At 47.1% G+C, this 17820-nt stretch overlaps 1 pseudogene; it reads right to left on the bottom strand.

Annotated features, from left to right (window-relative positions):
• Positions 1–226: 226 nt before the first annotated feature.
• Positions 227–17820, bottom strand: part of LOC125757040 (uncharacterized) — a 28304-nt pseudogene continuing 10710 nt past the window's right edge.

The following is a 17820-nucleotide window of genomic DNA, read 5'->3' as shown; positions in this document are numbered from 1 at the left end:
TGCCACCGTTGACCCACCGCCGCAGGACGACAAGGACGGAGACTGCATCTTGGGAACCTTAAGGGGTATTCACACGGGGGACAAATCCTCGGGGGATAAAGGAGGAGCCTAGTGGCGTCAGCTCGCCAGGAGGATTCTCCACAAATGTCCCCCACTCACACGGACGAGACGAACGGAGGGGGAGACCAGTGTTACCACACTACTCTGGTGGCTTGTACCGCGCGTTTCACCAGTTGCCAGCTGCTGACGACCAGCTGCAGACTGGACACCCACTGCCACTCTGTGCAGGAGAAAGTGCAACAATGTGGCCAAACAAGAGCTCGAAATTCCGCTATATCCCCTACCGCCGGGGGATTGTTTCTCCTGTCGGCGAAAAGGTCCCCGTGTCCTCCGAGAAGGCGCGGCGGGAGGGGGGGGTCGCGCCCACTCACTACTGAAGGAAAAATCCTAGCGCGAAGCAACACACGGACAGACAAAGAGGACGGGACCTGAAGGAAAAAATTTGTAGCGCAAATCAACACACGGTCAGACAAAGACAACCGACTAGCCCAACAAAACGTGTGTTTTGTGTGTGCGCTGTGTGTGGTTCTCTTCTTTGTGTCCGTCTTTTTGTGCGCCGCTTTTCTTTAAATATGAATATACACCAACTCGCCCAACTTTCTATTCTGTTACAACAAAACGTTTTGCTAACCCACTCACTAATCCCTGACGTCGCAGTCACGTGATCCGCAATCTCCCCGTGACCCCGAGGATTTCTCCCTCGTGTGAATACCCCTTTAAGTGCCGATGATTTCACTGAACGACAACGAGCCGATCCCGACCTCATGGGTCTTGTGGAATACCCCGAGGGCAAGACCACTGTTCCAAAGGCATTCAAGATAGGGTTGGCGTCGCTTTTCTTGCGGAACGTCGTTCTTCTAAAGACCTTCTCACCACTTCGAGCCAACTACCTTCTCGTTATACCTTCACCACTGCGTCAAGAGGTTCTGGAAGCTTTACACGACGACCCGATGGTTGGACACCTTGAATTATCACGCACGCTCGCGAGGTTACACGAAAGGTACTACTAGTCCCGCCTCGCTGCCGACGTCACCCATTATGTAAAGACGTGCCGAGATTGTGACCGCCGGACTGCTGCAGCCCATCGAGCCACCTCGCTGGCCTTTCCAGCAAATCGGGATCGCCTTACTGGGGCCTTCCCCGATGTCGACATCCGGGAACAAGTGGGTTGTCGTAGCTACCGACTACCTTAACCGCTATGCCGAGACAAGGGCCCTACTCGAAGGCAGTGCCACGGAGGTAGCGATGTTCTACATTGAGCACGTCGTCTTGCGTCATGGCGCGCCAGAGGTCCTCATCACCGGCAGAATTACTGCCTTTGCCGCTGACCTAACTCAGGCGATACTGAGATACAGCTAAACAAGCCACCGCCCGACCACAGCCTACCACCCTCAGACCAATGGCCTCACATAGCCGAGCCTATAAATACGACCATTGCCGACATGGTGGCTATGTAGTACGTCAACATCGAAGACAAGATGTGTGGGATGGCATCATTCCGTACGTGACCTTCGCATACAACACGGCCATGCAAGAAAAATCACAGCATATCCACGGAGTGAATGATGATGAGTGGGCGAAGCTGCGGAGGTTCATCGGTAAACCGTGAATCTTCCGTGAATTCTGCCCAGTACATCATCACCGACGTGAGATCGGGCGCGTTTATACTAAAGGTTCGATGAGTTATGACGACTTGCTGCTCACTTTATTTTACATGTACGCTGTGAATTTTCATTGTTTAGAAAACCATTGCTTTAGAAAACATCTGGCGTCTTTCGTTAAGCAGCTGGCGCCTTTTCGTTTTGCTTTAGAAACATCTGGCGTTCTTTCGTTTTGCTTTTACAAAACATCTGGCGTCTTTCGTTGGTTTATTTCATCAATCAACGGCGTTTTGAACAAAATTTTTACTGTTTAATCAGGCACAGGAGAAATCTCACCAGGCACTACCTTGGAGGTAAAGAGTGGCTGCTAATGGGAATGAGAGACAGAAGAAGTCGGCTTTTAGCTAACGTTGCGAATTTTTTATTGTTCAACAACGCACAGGAAAAATCTCCCACCGGCACCACCTTGGAGGTCAAAGCGTAAGACTGGTTACGCACTACGACTACTACTACTGCTACTACGACTACGACTACGACTACGAGGGACGAACGGGTGCCGCCTTAAGGAGCTTCGCCCCTAAAACGGCACAGATGACACCATTCAAGTTAGTCTACGGAAGGAGACCGGCGACGACGGTCGACGCCATGTCACCCAACGTCACCGACGAAGAAAACCTTGACGTCACCGTCTACTTTCAGCACGCTGAAGCACGGCCGGGCTAGACTGCACGCGCGCGCTCGCTTCTTACGGCCTGCGCATCGGGTGTAGTACATGCCTCTCGCCGCTGCTTTGAGGGGGGCGCTGCGACCCTGACCCTCCTAAAGTCCCTTGATATATAGAAAGTAGCGACACTCTCCTCCATATCCTCTCCCAAGTGTCCAACCCTCCTCTCCCAAGTGTCCAAACCGTATCTATCTCCTCTCCTAAACGACCACCATGCGGGCGCCGGCCCTATAACCCGGCTCGCGCCACTTTCCTATCAAGAATGCTATGTCACGCAGATAACGCGCGCGTTTCCCAGGCGACGGCCCGTGAAGCGGGAAGCTTGTGGAAGGCGGCAGAGGAGGGTGCTCGGCGTGGCGGCTCGGTTAAAAGAAAGACGGTACTTTCCTAAAAATATCCAGGGACTTTAGACCCTCCTCCGCCGCTCCGTGCAGCGCGCGCAACGCCGGCACATGAGTTCGGGCGCGCTTCTTCACTCACCGTGCGTTGAAAAACAAGTTGCCTAATCGTTGAAGACGCACAAATGGTTTATTTTGACTTCTTATATGCGCAACGTGCATCGAGCTTAAGCTTATCGAAGAACGTATAAATGCAAGAGCCGGGAGTACAGCTCTCCGCCATCAAACGTGTAGACATTCTGAGGTCTGGAAATAAATATTTATTGCTCGTAAGCACTCGCAAATAGTTGAACCCTTTCAAGTGAAAACTTTTCCGGACTTCACAAATGTCTCGTTCACAACCTAAAATGCTTCCTAGTCGGCTTGTGTGCGTAGGTGGAAGGCTTGTCGTTTGCGTCATTCAGTTGGTTTAAGTAATTGACGAGGAAAAATCTTGGGAATCTTGGGTTGGGAGTGGCTGTCGTCAACGCCTTCAGGGCAGCTTAAGATGGGAGCGCGTTGCAAGTAGGGCTGGACTGCTGTTTCCAAAACTTCTAGATCTAGCACATTAATTCCTGCGTGGCAGGTGTTCAGAGGCCTTATCGATAAAAGACCACTATCTTGACCAAAAGAGCTAGAAACTCGGGCCTCGGGTAGTGTAGTTCGTTCCTGTCTTGTGCTCGCAGTAGCTTGTACAGCTGATGCTGCCTGTTGTTGGTCGTCAGCAGCGCAGCGCAAGAGTCACATCCGAGGTCTGTAATAATAATAAGCGACGAGGAGTCTGAAAAGTGCGAGCGATTTGAGCGGTTGTGCGTTTGAGCGGTACGAGAGCGGTTGTGCGTTGTTAGTAGTGCGATTTGAGCGAATATGCGTATGTGACTTTGTGTTATGAGTTTTCCGTTGTAACCAAGTTGTTGAGAATTAAATGTAAATTTCTTTTTCCCTTTTAACTGTGTGTCGTGCGTTGCGTTTTCGATTGTGTCTTATTTTACGGCCCAGCCATCCTGACGCTAACAAAAGGAACGCGAAAGAGCTCGGGGTCCCCGCAATTAATGTTTCCAGGTGGTGTTAACACCTTGACAATGCACACCACCACTCTCGGGGCGTGCCGTCCGAAGGGGTTATTCAGCAGCAAGAGTCCTCTGTTGTTGTTTTTTACTTTCTTTCTCCCTATACGCAGTTACTTTCAACCATTAGAGATACAACTGACGTACGTGTTTCAAAGAGCTGTCAAGCTGCAGACTGCAGCTTTTAGCCCTGAAAGCCACTCCAAATATATTTGGAAAAATAAAGAAATAGAAAATAGCTAGCAAGGGGAAGGCGTGCTCGTCATTTATGTAAGCGACCTCTCTTAATTGCGGCCTCGTTGTCCAACGAGACCAAGGGCCAAAGGTATTTGATGCTCTCTGCTTGCAGAACAAGTGCAGCGTTGTTTATATCTCTCTCTGATCGTTGCCAGTGCTTCATGCCTCCTGCGTTATGCCTCATGATGGTTAGCGCAAACAGAACACGGACGTAAAGAAGAAAAAGCGACGACACAAGCGCTATCTAACAACTGAATGTTTATTGGAAAAACAAATATATTAAAGAAAGAGAACTGCGTGAGCTGCCCTTCTATCGCTTTGATTGATGAGGAAGTGTCTTTCCTGGAAAGGGCGTAGTTTTGTTAGCATACATGTTTTTATCTGTCAATTATCTTTGGCGCATGTGCGGGTTTGTTGTTTTTTCTCTTTCTTTTACATATATATATTTTTTATTTTTCCAATAAACATTCAGTTGTTAGATAGCGCTTGTGTCGTCGTTTTTTCTTCTTTTCGTCCGTGTTGCGTGTGCGCTAACCATCATGAGCATTTTCCAACTCGCCCAATTCGCTACTCTCCTGCATTATGCCTCGTTAGCCAATTCTTCCACAGTTTTACTGAGTTTAAGCTTGTATTCTCCACGGGCACATGCATATATACCTACATTATGCGGCGAGCCGTCTGATAACATTAGTTTTTTTTTTTTTTTTTTAAGAGACGATCCTCCCTCTACCCCCGACTTCCTGAATAATCCCCCTCCCCCCTCTCTATCGAGAACCCCCATTCCGCGGTTTCACATCGAGCAATGCTCTTGTGCCGAGTGCGCGGCGCAGGAGATGCACGGTCAGGGTCGCAGCGCCCCTACCGCCGACGGGCGGCGAAACATACTGAGAAACTCTCCCATTGCTTTCGCGGCGGGTGAGAAAGCCGAGCGCGCGTGCGGTCTAGCCCGGCCGTGGCTGAAGAAGCCCGACAACTCGCAGTCGGCGCATCCAGAGCCAGCAAAACACTGACAGGCGTCGTTACAACCATAGGCGTGCGCAGGGTTCCCCATCAGTGGGGGCGAAGGTTCATCGCAGCGCCCCCCCCCCCCCAACTAAGTCAATGTACGAGGCAGATCTTGCGCCCCCCCCCCCTCTTAAGGTGACTAGAGGGTCAATATATGAGGCAGATTTCGCCCCCCCCCCCCCCCCCCGTGCGCACGCCTATGGATGTAGTACACGTTAAAGAACGCCAGATGGTCAAAATTTTCGGAGCCCTCCTCTGCGACGTCTCCCATAATGATATCGTAATTTTAGAACGTAAAACCACAGATGTTATTAGAGGGACGTAATGCGCTTTAACGCAAAAAACGCAGCTCCTAGAGATCCTCTTTGGGGTGCACACATCGGAGGGCGTGCATAAACTCTGATCGCGCAAGCCGTCAAATTAGGTGAATGCGGCCACCCGTCTAACGCACCTGCAAAAGTCGGCACGCATTGCCTGCATCGTTCTCAAACATCTGGCACACATTGATATGCAAGTTCAGGCTTGACAAGTTCTTGTTTCTATACATTTCGTCCACTTTCTTCTCACGGTGGGATGGTGCTCGCGGGTTGGTGCGTCGACGTGGTCAAGAGCGAGGTGACATCACGGCTCAGCGCTTTTCGAGTAACTGAATGCTCTCTGGCGAAATGGACTGTGGACATCTCCTTTAGGTGGACACATCGAGAATAACTCCCCAGAAATTGTATCTTTCTCTCCTTCAGAAGTTTTCCGAGTATTGCCTGACCTCAACTTTGCGGCGTCCCCCAGCCTTAAAAGGGACAACGCAGCTCGCTGTATAGCATACTCGTGGAGTCTTGGATCCGGTGCACTTTGCATAGATAAATAAAATAAGTAATATATGTCGACTGCGTTAGTACTGCTACGCCCGCTTCCTGTTTTTTCGTCTATTCGAGTTTGACAAGCAAGGACGGTTAGCAGCGCTCGAAGCTGACCGCGCCGCAGTGTTTGAGAAGTTTCGCGATTGTAGTAGATCACTTTGTTAGGATTGCGCGCAGGACGCCGATAGTCTAGATTATTCCAGATCTTGCGCGACCACCAGTGATAAGACTGGAAAGTTCGATGCGTGATGTATAAAAGACGGCGCGTCCCAGCCATGAGCAGTTTTATCGACGGCCGACGCTCTGTTCGCCGCTCTCAGAATACAGTGTGTATTGCTGTAGTTTGACTTTTCGTTTCCCGGCCACAAGTTCGGCCCAAAAAAAAAAAAAATTCGGCAGATCTCACGTACCGTGGGAGTCGATGTTATGCGAAGCATGCGGCGGGAAGGTGACTGTGGCGTAATTTTTTTCCTGAGCAAAACGTTAAAAAGTGACGCTAAAGATTTGCATAAATTTTATACGCACACATATATGTTGAAGAGCCGCATATGTGTTATATAATCAGTTGTTTACAGTTCGGTAACGCTGCCAACGGCAACCTGGGTATTACCAACACCGGAAGCGGTAAGCTGCTTATACTTGTCCCTTATGATGAAGAATGCACGCACGTTTCAGGAACCCGTGTGCATGTGTGGAAGAGGTTCTTGGCAGTTCTTGAACAAGGTCATCATCACCGTGGTCAGAGAGCACCAGCTGCTGGTCATGAATTGTTATTTTATCCGGTCGTGATCGCGGTGACGAGGGATCCATGTGTAATGAAGTATGAAGTATACTACAGCTGTTGGAAATCGTGGATGCCTCGGTCATTTCGTCGATAAATCGTTTGTCGATAGAGCCGGCGAAATGTCGGAACCTGAAGTCACCCTTCGCGTTGGTGAGTTATAGGCCGTCGAGGCTGGTAGGCCTAAATAGTGCTACGTACATCAACATCAGTGGATGGCGCTTGTCGTATTCGTAGAATAACATGGGCGCATGTGGCCTACGTAGCCTAGTCTACAAAGCGGCTGTCAGTCAATCTGGTGCCATCCTTTGTCAGCATGACGCCATCACCCAGCCTCATAAGAAATGAAGGGGACACTGCGTCATTCTGGCGGACTAAGTTCACTTTACGGTGCGATGATGAGAATATCATATGTAACTTTCGTTAATGTATTCCTCCGGGGTCGAGCAATGCTTCAATATAACTTGCGGAATCATAGCGATGCAAATGTAATGTTTATTAGACTGTTATAAAAGCGGAGCCAACATTCGAACCACAGATGTTAATCTCATATGACGCCTGTATCGTAGGAGTACGCATCGTAGGAGTATCATGCAGTGTTTATTGATTTTTTGCAAAATTAAATAGCCAGCACCATAACCACAATTGACGTCGCAATGACATTACGCCTGCATAGGCTGTTTTTTCAAGCCAGTTTATATACCTGGCGTGGCTCTGTGGTAGGATACCTGATTGCCACGCAGAAGGCTTGGGTTCGATTCCTGCTGGGTTCGTAATTTTCATTCTTTCCATTAGTCGGGTCAATGCTGCCGATGTCGGTTTTTCTTAACAGTCTCGTATTTAAGCTACGAATCTCTGTTCTCGCCGTTCCTGGGTAGATTAAAACTGTCAATCACCTGTGGCGCAGTTGACGCTCTTTCCTTTCGCCTTCTTTTCTCGGTGGTTCGCGTCGTCGAATTTTCTCGTAACATGCACCAACTAGCCCAACAACAAGTTTTACCGTACACCACGGCCCGTGGTAAACGGGTATGAGCCGCACCTGTCTCGAGGAAAGGGTTTGACGACGTACGCGACAGAATTTTCGCGTTATTCATGCCATGACCCGACAGTCATATTTGCCAAATCATCTTACCCTCCCATGCCAAGTATGGTCTGCATCAAGTTAAGGAGACGGTCATGAGAGCACCCAGACGTAGGCGGCTAGATAGATAGATAGATTGATACGTAGATAGAAACGCTCAAAGTGACAAAGGTTCGCTAAGAAATGCTTCGCATTTAAAAAAGTTTCATTCTGGACACACCGACTGCTACATTCGTCGACGTTACGACCCCGTGACATCTGGTGGAGGTGCTTCCCGGAACATGTACCGAACACAGCCCTCCAGCCGTGAGCCAAGCCCACACCGTCAAGGGGACGTCGGCGCCACCGCGGACCAGCGAGTCAGCCGCAGACAGCAAGGTCTCCCGCGAGAATACGGACTCCTACCGGACAAGCCAAAAGCCACGGCAACAAAAACAACAGGAACGATGACTGCTGCAGTGTCCCCTACAGCGATCGTGATGCAGCCATCCAGGCAGCCGCCGACCTTCCGTGGTTCGCCATGTGAAGACCCCGAGACTTGGCTCGAGGCCTTCGACAGGGTTTCAACATTTAATAACTGGAACTCCGAGGACAAGCTGCGCCACGTATACTCTACCTAGAAGACGCCGCGAGGACGTGGTTCAAGAACCGAGAATCCGCCCTACAAACATGCCATCTCTTTCGGACGACGTTCCTAAGCCCGTTCACGAGCGTGGTCCGCAAGGAACGGGCCGCAGCTATGCTGGAAACCCGTGTGCAGCTTCCCAGTGAAAACATTGCCATCTACACGGAAGAGATGAATCACCTGTTTCGACACGCCAACCCAAGTATGCCCAAAGAGAAGAAAGTGAGGTTCCTCATGCGGGGTGTCAAACAGGAGCTCTTCGTTGGATTGATAAGGAACCCGCCGAAGACGGTCGCTGAATTTGGTACGCAGGCTTCCACAATCGAGCAAGCAATCATATTTCTTATGAGAGCAATCGGGGTGTAGCGCTGGCCTGTCGGCCAGCGCTACACCCCGAGGAAGACCGACGTCTGGCGTGCCCCCGACCACCGACCACTCTGCTACCATTGCGGAGAAGCTGGTCACACCTACCACCGCTGCACTTGAGATGCGAACGCGTCAATACAACCGCAGCTTCTCGGTCACAAGCTACGCCGACGTTCAATCGCTAGGATCCGCCGACCTGTGTGAGACGATCTGACCAATCGCGCAAGAGGAGCTGCGAAAAATTCTACCTTCGTCGCAACCTCAAGTGGATTCCATCGTCGATGTCGTGCGCCAGGAGATCCAGCAGTCACTTGGCGCGCCTGAGCTAGCAGAGCAGCAGCCGCAAGCTATGAGCAATGCTGCTGCAGCCCGCCTGTCATGCTCCTCCTCCACGCCCACGCCAAGACGCCACACCACCGCAGTACCGTCGCCAGACACCGCCGCCGCCACAGACGCCCTACAGTCCGCCTGTCAGGCCAGCGCTACACCCCGAGGAAGACCGACGTCTGGCGTGCCCCCGACCACCGACCACTCTGCTACCATTGCGGAGAAGCTGGTCACACCTACCACCGCTGCCAATACCGACAGTTGGGACTGCGTGGCTTTGCCGTCAACGCGCCACGTCCAGAACGGTCACGAGGCACGTCCAGAACGGTCAACGGGCACGTCCAGAATGGGCACGAGGTGAACGGCCACGTGACATCGCCGACTATCTGGCAGGAGCGCAGTGGACCCCCCGAGGACCTTCCCGATCGCCGTCGCCAGGCCACTACGCCTCTCCCCAACGCCGACGATATACTGGCCCAACCCGGGGCCGGTCACCTAGCCCATATCCAGAAAACTAAGGGCAGCAACCGATGGAGGTGCGGTTGTTGTACGACGAAATACCGAAGGTCCTCCGCCGCCCACGACGACGCCACGACGAAACCTTCAGGACACGACGCGAACCATACAGAGCCCTGACGACGAAACCTCGCGGACCGAAGTAGACCTGACAACGCAACGTGGAAGCAGCGGAACAAACCGACGTGCCGTGACTAGCGACCTCGAAGTTCTTGACACTTTCTCTCTTTCGTTTTTACTCGAGTAAATCGGTAAATAAGTATAGAAGTAAAGGCAATGAAAAACTTACAATAACAGATAGCTGAGCTAGTTGGTAGGTGTTCATGTAAAAAAGATACGACGGGCAAACAGACACAAGAGAGAAATCAAGTGAGTGAATGGTTATCTCTCACGTAGACCGCCAGGCGCACCTGATTGATAGGTATCGCTTCTTGACTGGGAATGCGCAGATAAGTATTTGTGTCTAACTTCTTTTCCGCAGATGTACGATAGTTCAGTTGGTAGCGGCGTTTGTGGTGTCTTGACTATTCTCTTGTGTCCGTGTCTGCACGCCCTGTCTTCTTCAGGACCCAAAACAGGCTCTCAAAATACAAAATCGAGTGCGTTATTCTCTCTTGGCGTTTCTCGCCTTTTTGGCGCACTTCGTGACGCGACAACAGTAATTCAGGTGACATCATTTGGGTACACGCTCTCGATAGTTCGATATACGAGAAATATCAGTTGTGAATTGTCTCCCACCCTGCTTTGCCATGGAGTGACCCATCTTTTCTTCCTTGTATTGCGTGACTATACATCGTGCGCAATCAACTGGTTTCGCTCCATTTTGTGTGTTTCCGGCTGCGCAAGCGGAGATAACAGGGTGTAGCCGACGAGCGCGAAATCCTGATAGGTTCAACGCTTAGTGCCGTCATTGTACGCGGGCTTTATGAAGAAATATGTGGCGCGAGGACATATCGCCTGTAAAAAGGGTAGTGAAGGCGAGAACGAAACCAATGGAAAAGGTCTCGGATTATTTGATTCTTCCAACTGACGAACCCTTTACAGTGGAGACGATGCAGCTCTCTAGAAAAAAGGCGAGCCCTCTTCCATGGTTTTTTTACACTTCTTTGTTGCGATAACAATTATATGGACACTCTGGACAGGTTTTCACCGTCGACGTACTGTTCGGTATAAAGTCCAAATCGACAACATCGCTGCGCGCATCGTATATGTTTACCTTCGAGTAAAAGCTCGCGAGCGCTGGCGAGGAACATGGCTGAAACAGATATGAAACAAGCAGGCCTTCTCTGTCGCACGGAGGGCGCATGCGATAACATCAACCCGCGTGCGAGGCCTGTCGTTAATTGCTCTCCAATCAGAAAGGAAACGTCCCCGCCCGTCTTTCACTGGGCGAAGGAGCATGAAGAGATGCCGGGGTAGGGGGCACTGCGTGGCTCGAGCAGCAACTGTGAACTTTGACTATATGGGCGCGGTCGCTATGTCGGCAGACATCAGCAAACGGCTCGTATACCCTTCTACGCGCTGTGATTTCACCGCTTTCTGCTGCGTCTACTGATACAAGAATATGCATGAAAACCGCTTTTATCCCGGGTACGGCCGCATTCCCATACACCAGAGTTTTGTAGAGCTAAGCGAGATCGGACCGAAAAGAGTTAGCTGCTAGCCTTCGTTACATTACGCCATGTTCCTATCGCATTCACTCCTTCGCCCTTTTGGTGAAACAGATTTTTTTTTCTTAAAATCAATAGGCAAAATTTTCTCCCCACCATCTCTTGAATCTCCTTCTTCCCCCCCTTCCCCCTCCCGCGCCACGCCGCCGCCGGAGATGGAAACACCGGCGCGCCGCCGTCGGCAATTTTGGGACTGGCGCACAGGTCTATCCGAAATACAGCTATTTCCTTAAACGGAGTCTCCCTAGACATGTTGTACGTAATGTCTTCTTAGGATTGTCATACGTTATGTCTCGAAGAAATGCTGTTCGTAATGTCACCTTAGGATTGTCATACGTAATGTGTCCTAGAAATATTGTACGTTTTTTCACCTTAGGAATGTTGTGCTAATGTCTCCTTGAAAGTGTTTTAATAATGGCTTGGAAATTTCGCACGTAATGAGGAATATGAAATGTGCCAAACAGCGCACTTCGTTGCTTTACAGTCACTAATGTGCACAGCTTGACGCCACATTGTACTTAAAAAGTTGTAAAAATAGGTGCTGTGTGGTGAGGAAAGTTACGGTGCTTTACATGCTGTTGCAGTAATGAGAGGAATGAATTAATAGTGATTTGGTCAACCTAAGAATTTTTCTTTGCTAATACTGTCTGCCTTCTAGTATATTGTCTGGTTACATAGCCACAGCAAATAGTGCCATGTATGTGATTTCTTGCTCATGTCAATATGACAACCTGAAGTCAGCTCACATACGCGCAGTCATTCATGAAAGAGAATACGCGAGAGTGTGGACGACGCTCAGTGACAGCCGACTAGAATGCACAGTTCGCTGCATGAGAAAGCACGTCCGTTCAAGGTGTCGGCTACTGGGGGTCAAAATAACCAGGCATGGCCAGGAGGCCAATGCATGCCAGACCACCACCTACAGCCGCTACAACTGCCTCTAGCTTCCACTTATAGAGCTCTTATGTTCCTTTTCACAAAGCAAAGCACCCACTCGTAGTATGAGAAATAGACAGGGTGGCACTGGTTCCCCTGTTTAGACAAAGAGACACGAGGAAGCATGCAAGCGAAAAAGAATAAGGAATGTAAATTCGACAACACAATCCTGCAAATATTGTTAGTATATCTGAAAATTGCTTTGATTATCATAAAGTTTGTCTTGTTGTGTAAAAACAAGTGCTTCAACATTGCTTCACTAAAAGTTTTTATGATGGATCTCTTTAAATTGACCATTCAGGCTTGCTTACCTCATATATTCAACGCACCCTTATTGAATATTACGCCCTACACACGCAACCAAAATATAGCAGGAATTACGAGCTCATCAGCAAGTAACACCAGCAAAAAAGTTAAGTTACATCTTCGGTGATTCGGCGCAATCGTCGCATCAGTTTCATCATTTTGCTGTCTGCAGCTGTCCTTGACTTGTGCCCATTTCCACATTTGCTGCCTCTCATCGGGTTGATACTGAACATCTCACTGGAAGGCACAAAAATGTATCATCTGGATATTCTGCTTGTGTCCTCGTGGTTCCATAATACAATCATGAAGTCGCTATCACATTTGTTCCTGCTTTTGAAACATTACAAGGATGTTTTATTTATAAGGAACTTTTCAGTCCTCTTAATATGTGATTAATACAGAGCCCATTACCATGTGGCTTCGATGTTTTTTGCTTGACCCACTAGAATGGTTGAATGAGTTAAAGTAAAAAATATGAATATTACGTTAAGGAATTCAACATGCAGTTCTAAAATCCAACAGTTCACTTGTGCGCACCTTTCACCTAGCTTCTCATGTCTGCAGCTTTTCCAACATTTACCCTTCGCAGTTGTCGTCACAGCCAAGTAGGATGCACAGTGTGGCATGCTACTGGCCAGTGACGTGTGACCTCCAGTAGCATGTACAGTGTGGTAACATATAAACATGAAAATTTGAAGTTAGCACAAAGTTTATTTCACATCAAGATTAGTAAATGTAGTCATAAAAGATTTTCTTTTCTGTTTCTCAGTAATTACACACATTAATACTATTCACTCAATAGCCCTTGATATCAGAGTACTGAACACTTTTTATTTCCAGGCATCGAATCTATTTATCTCGTGTCTTTGTCTTACATGAACATATTTCTATGCCCCTTGTCTTACTCTAAATAATTACATGTTCCATTAATGTGCAACATAATCTGCGCATTCATGCCTGTACACACCGACATATACATTGTTCAATACGTACAAAAATCTAACTGCCATGCGGACATGTCAGAATGCACTTTACATTCAGCGGCACCATTGAAATACTTCCGAAAACAAATGACTCATTAAAATGTGACTGAAAAAAAAGGAAAGCACAGAATTAATATCCGACTTAAACAAACACATGTAGTGCCACGCTAGCCCTAGCTATGAAACATAAAATGAAGGCCTAAATGCTGCCATTTCACAGTAACTCTCAGGCTTCTAGGATTAAAGTTTTTGCAGTATACTAATGAAGACAATGGTGCTTAACCCATATATGGCCAAACTCGGAAAAATTGAGCAAAGAAATATTTTTATTCACGAATAGAGGATTTGTGCCCTCAATAAAACGCATAAAATATTTATTTGCTGTCAGGCAAGTGCAACACACTTTTGCAACGCTTTTCGCACAGAGTTTTTTTTTTTCTCGTGGCATTGAGCTCAAGCTGTGTATTTGCAATTACGGGCAATAGTGTGATCTCTGCTACCAAACTATTTTTAGCGCGAATGGTGGAATGGCGAGATTTTTGCAATAATTTGAAGAAAACGAAAGCGTCAAAACTTAGGCTATCCTCCGCTCCAGGGCCTATCCCGTACTGAGTACTCGTTCGCTCAGATGAAGTAGTCCGTACGTGGTAATATTAAGGGCAAGCAATGTGTAGGCTATAGCACATGTTTCGGCAGACACCTGCTTCATTTGCTATAAATGGCTCTAGTCTTCACCAAAAGAAGTAGCGATTTTAAAGCACATCAAAGAAGCGTCCTACATGTAGGACACTTGCAAGCCCTCGTTTCCTTCACATCTTAAAAAAGCACGCAAAATCATTTGTCAAATCTGAAGCACTACTTATGTATGGCCCTTCAAAATAAAACTGACACCTCAGAACAGAGAAAACTGAAGCTGATCTCTTTTGCATTCACCCTTGATACTCCTTTGTCTTGCATATGCACAAAATATCCCACAGTACATATAGGCCCTTGGCAATAAGATGTGATGATACCGAGTATTTTTGTTTCACTAAATTTCATCACTAAGGTTAGCTTTTTCAATTAATGAAGTTCATAATTACAACTAAAATGAAGCTTTACTTGACCACCTACAAAGCAAAGGACTCTCCAGAAAATTAACCTTCAACCCTTTGACACGCTATGTATATAATTGTGTGTACCATTTGTTTTTGCCATTTGTAGCGACTAGGGGCTAAATAGAGAGCAAGATACGTTGAGATTTGGATGAAATGAACCTGCTGCATAATAAATTTGTCTTCAATTGACTTCATTTTGCAGTGTACTGTTGTATATGACCAGTTTGCTAAAGGCACTACACTCTTCAACGAGTCGTTCGACGTGCCCCTTCCCGTGAGCCGCACCAAAAGTATAATTTTTCTTCACTGCAAATGAACATACCGAAAACAAATTTCCACTATATTTGTGGTGTAAGATTTCACTCTATTATTTCAAAACGGATCATGAATGAGTTCCCAAAAGAAATATTTAATTTCAATTGAATTAGAATTAACCACTATAACACAAATATTTTAACCCATTCTGAAATTATTTTTGTTGCAATAGAATATCGAGTGCCTTAAAATAATGTATCGATTTGACGCATTTAATGACAGTTTTTCATAGGTGGCGTCTTAAAGGCTTAGAGAAAAAAGGAAATATTTAACACTGTTCCTGTACAACACAACAATACGAATGAACCGATGTTACGAACAGCACATATTTAAGACTTGGCAGCTACTGAAGCTTGCACTCGTGCTCTACCAAGAACAAGAATCCACATAAGCTTAGATGCCCTTTTGTTTAAACACTGCTTCACAGAATGAGGGAACTTGCATTATGTATAGTTCAGTAGAAAAGTTTTTGAAGTGCTTCACAGAGAATAGAACTGCATACTGAAAAGTTAGTAGGACGGCTTGATGGGAAAAAAACGTTTTCATTGTTTCATTAGTTCTGAGCATCCTACTTCACCGAGGTAGGTGTGAAAAATATATGATAAAAAAAGCAAGTGAAAAAGGCATCTTAGTGACAGACAGTGGCACAAGAAATAAGATTCTATTGAGACATTTTTTGCCCATTCATGAGTGCCTGTTCCTCATGAAAGTGCAGTCGGCTTCAGTCATTAGCGAGACATAGCTTCAGGCATGCTTTTGCCCACTTCTCTTTACTGGTGCAGCTATTGATATCATATATTTAAAATAAAATGCACTTCTTGCCACTATTTTGCAAAATAATATTTCACTCTGTGTAATATGCCCCTGACAGACGGGCAAAAGTAAAGTGCTTTGAAGTAAACCCCTTTTGTCGCCCACAGGGACCATTTGCAGGAAGGAGTTGCGCCGATGACACACGGCACCGGACTAGAGCTTTAGGTGGTTCCTCAGAAGGACGCTGAAAATAAATGGCGCTTCTTGTGCGAGCGATGTATTTTTAAAAAGAAACCTGCGCATGTAGGTCACTTTTAGCGATGCCAGAATTCGGAAACGTTTATTTTTAATGTTTGACGGCTTATATTGCTCACGTTCGTGTATTTTCTTTGTTTTGAGTTACACTCAGTGCGAGCGATTCATGTGGAGAAAAACAACCACTATATCTCGACCTACCCGCGGAACGCGCGCTCCTTCCCGCCCGCGCAGCGCGTGGAGCCTGGCATTCAAAGATGGAACGCTTTCAGCGAAATTCGCGGTAATTTGGCTTAGTTTATCCCTTCTGGTAGTAGGGCTTGCACATATAATGTTGGTAACAAATAGATTAGGCAGTAATTATTACGAACGAAGAATTTGATGGCGAAAAAAAAAAGCATTTAGAGCGTATCTATCGGTCTATCTATCTCATTGGCTGCGTATGTCCTTGTGCTCTTGCGGCCGATTGATTAAGTTGAGTACCAAAATTGACATGGCATGACAACAGCATGTGAAAAACATAAATGGCTGCTCATTACATGAAAATCATGACGTGCCTTCAATGTACGCTATGACATACGTGACATAGTCAAGGAGTACAACGGCCGTTTGGTCAACTTCATGTATACCAAAATTGACATGGTATGATAGGAGCATGACGAAAATATACATGACTGGTCATTACACGAAAACTTTGTCATGCATGTCATATAGGCCATGACATGCATGGCCCGGTCATGGAGCTCTTACGGCCGCTTTATTAACTTGATGCGTACCAAAATTGACGCGGCACGATAGGAGCGTATGGCTAACATGAATGACTGGTCATAACACGAAAATCATGTCATGCATGTCATGTGCGCCATGACACATGAGACAGTCATAATGTTCTAACGGCCGTTTTATTTACTTTATGTATACCGAAACTGACAGGGCATGATAGCAGCGTAAGATGAAAAAAATGACTGGTCATAACACTGCAGATTGCATTTTGCGCGAAAAACACGAACACGAAGGGAAGAACCACAAGACGAGCGCAGACTAACAACTGAAGGTTTATTTTCAGAAACCACACATATATAGAAAAAGAAAAAGGAAAGACACGTGGTTATGATTACAGGTTGGCGGTTAGATAGTCAATCTCGAGTTTATGCAAGTTCACCGAAGGCCTTGCCACACATACGTCAGCTGATTTGTGAATGTAGAATGCCTCCACAATCTCTCGCGCGGTCCTATCCTTGAGCCTCGACAGCACTTTAGTTTCCTTAAGTAATGGACGACATTCACATTCCTTACAATGCAGGCAAAGGTTAGACGAAGGCTGCCCTTTCAACGAGTTCTTGCGGTCCATTAATCGGTGATTCACACAACGGCCCGGTTTGACCGATATAACACTTTGCACACTATAGGGGAATACGATATACTACCCCCTTTCCACACTCAACCGATCTGTCACGGCGCTTAACGTCACACTCATTCCATTTTTTCGTGCCACCCTCTACTTTTCTTTCCACAGCTGCGCAGATGCGACCTAACTTATTCTTGGCGGACATGCATGACACCAAAAAGATGTCATGCATGTCATGTCCGCCATGACATATATGACCCGGTCATAGAGCTCTAATGGCGGTTTTATTAACTTGTTGAGTACCAAAATTTACATGGCATGATAAGAGATTATGAATAACATAAATAGCTGATCATAACACGAAAACCTTGTCATGCATGTCATGTAGGCCATGACATATATCACCCGGTCATGGAGCTCTAACAGCCACTTTATTAATTTGGTGTCTACCAAAACTGACACGACATGATAAGAGGGCATAACTACCGTAACTGACTGGTCCTAACATGAAAATCATGTCATGCATATCATGT

This window comes from Rhipicephalus sanguineus, chromosome 1 (genome assembly GCF_013339695.2).
Source record: "Rhipicephalus sanguineus isolate Rsan-2018 chromosome 1, BIME_Rsan_1.4, whole genome shotgun sequence".
In the NCBI taxonomy this organism is placed as follows: domain Eukaryota; kingdom Metazoa; phylum Arthropoda; class Arachnida; order Ixodida; family Ixodidae; genus Rhipicephalus; species Rhipicephalus sanguineus.
Note: the sequence above shows the minus strand (reverse complement) of the source record. Positions and strands in the feature narration are given on the sequence as shown.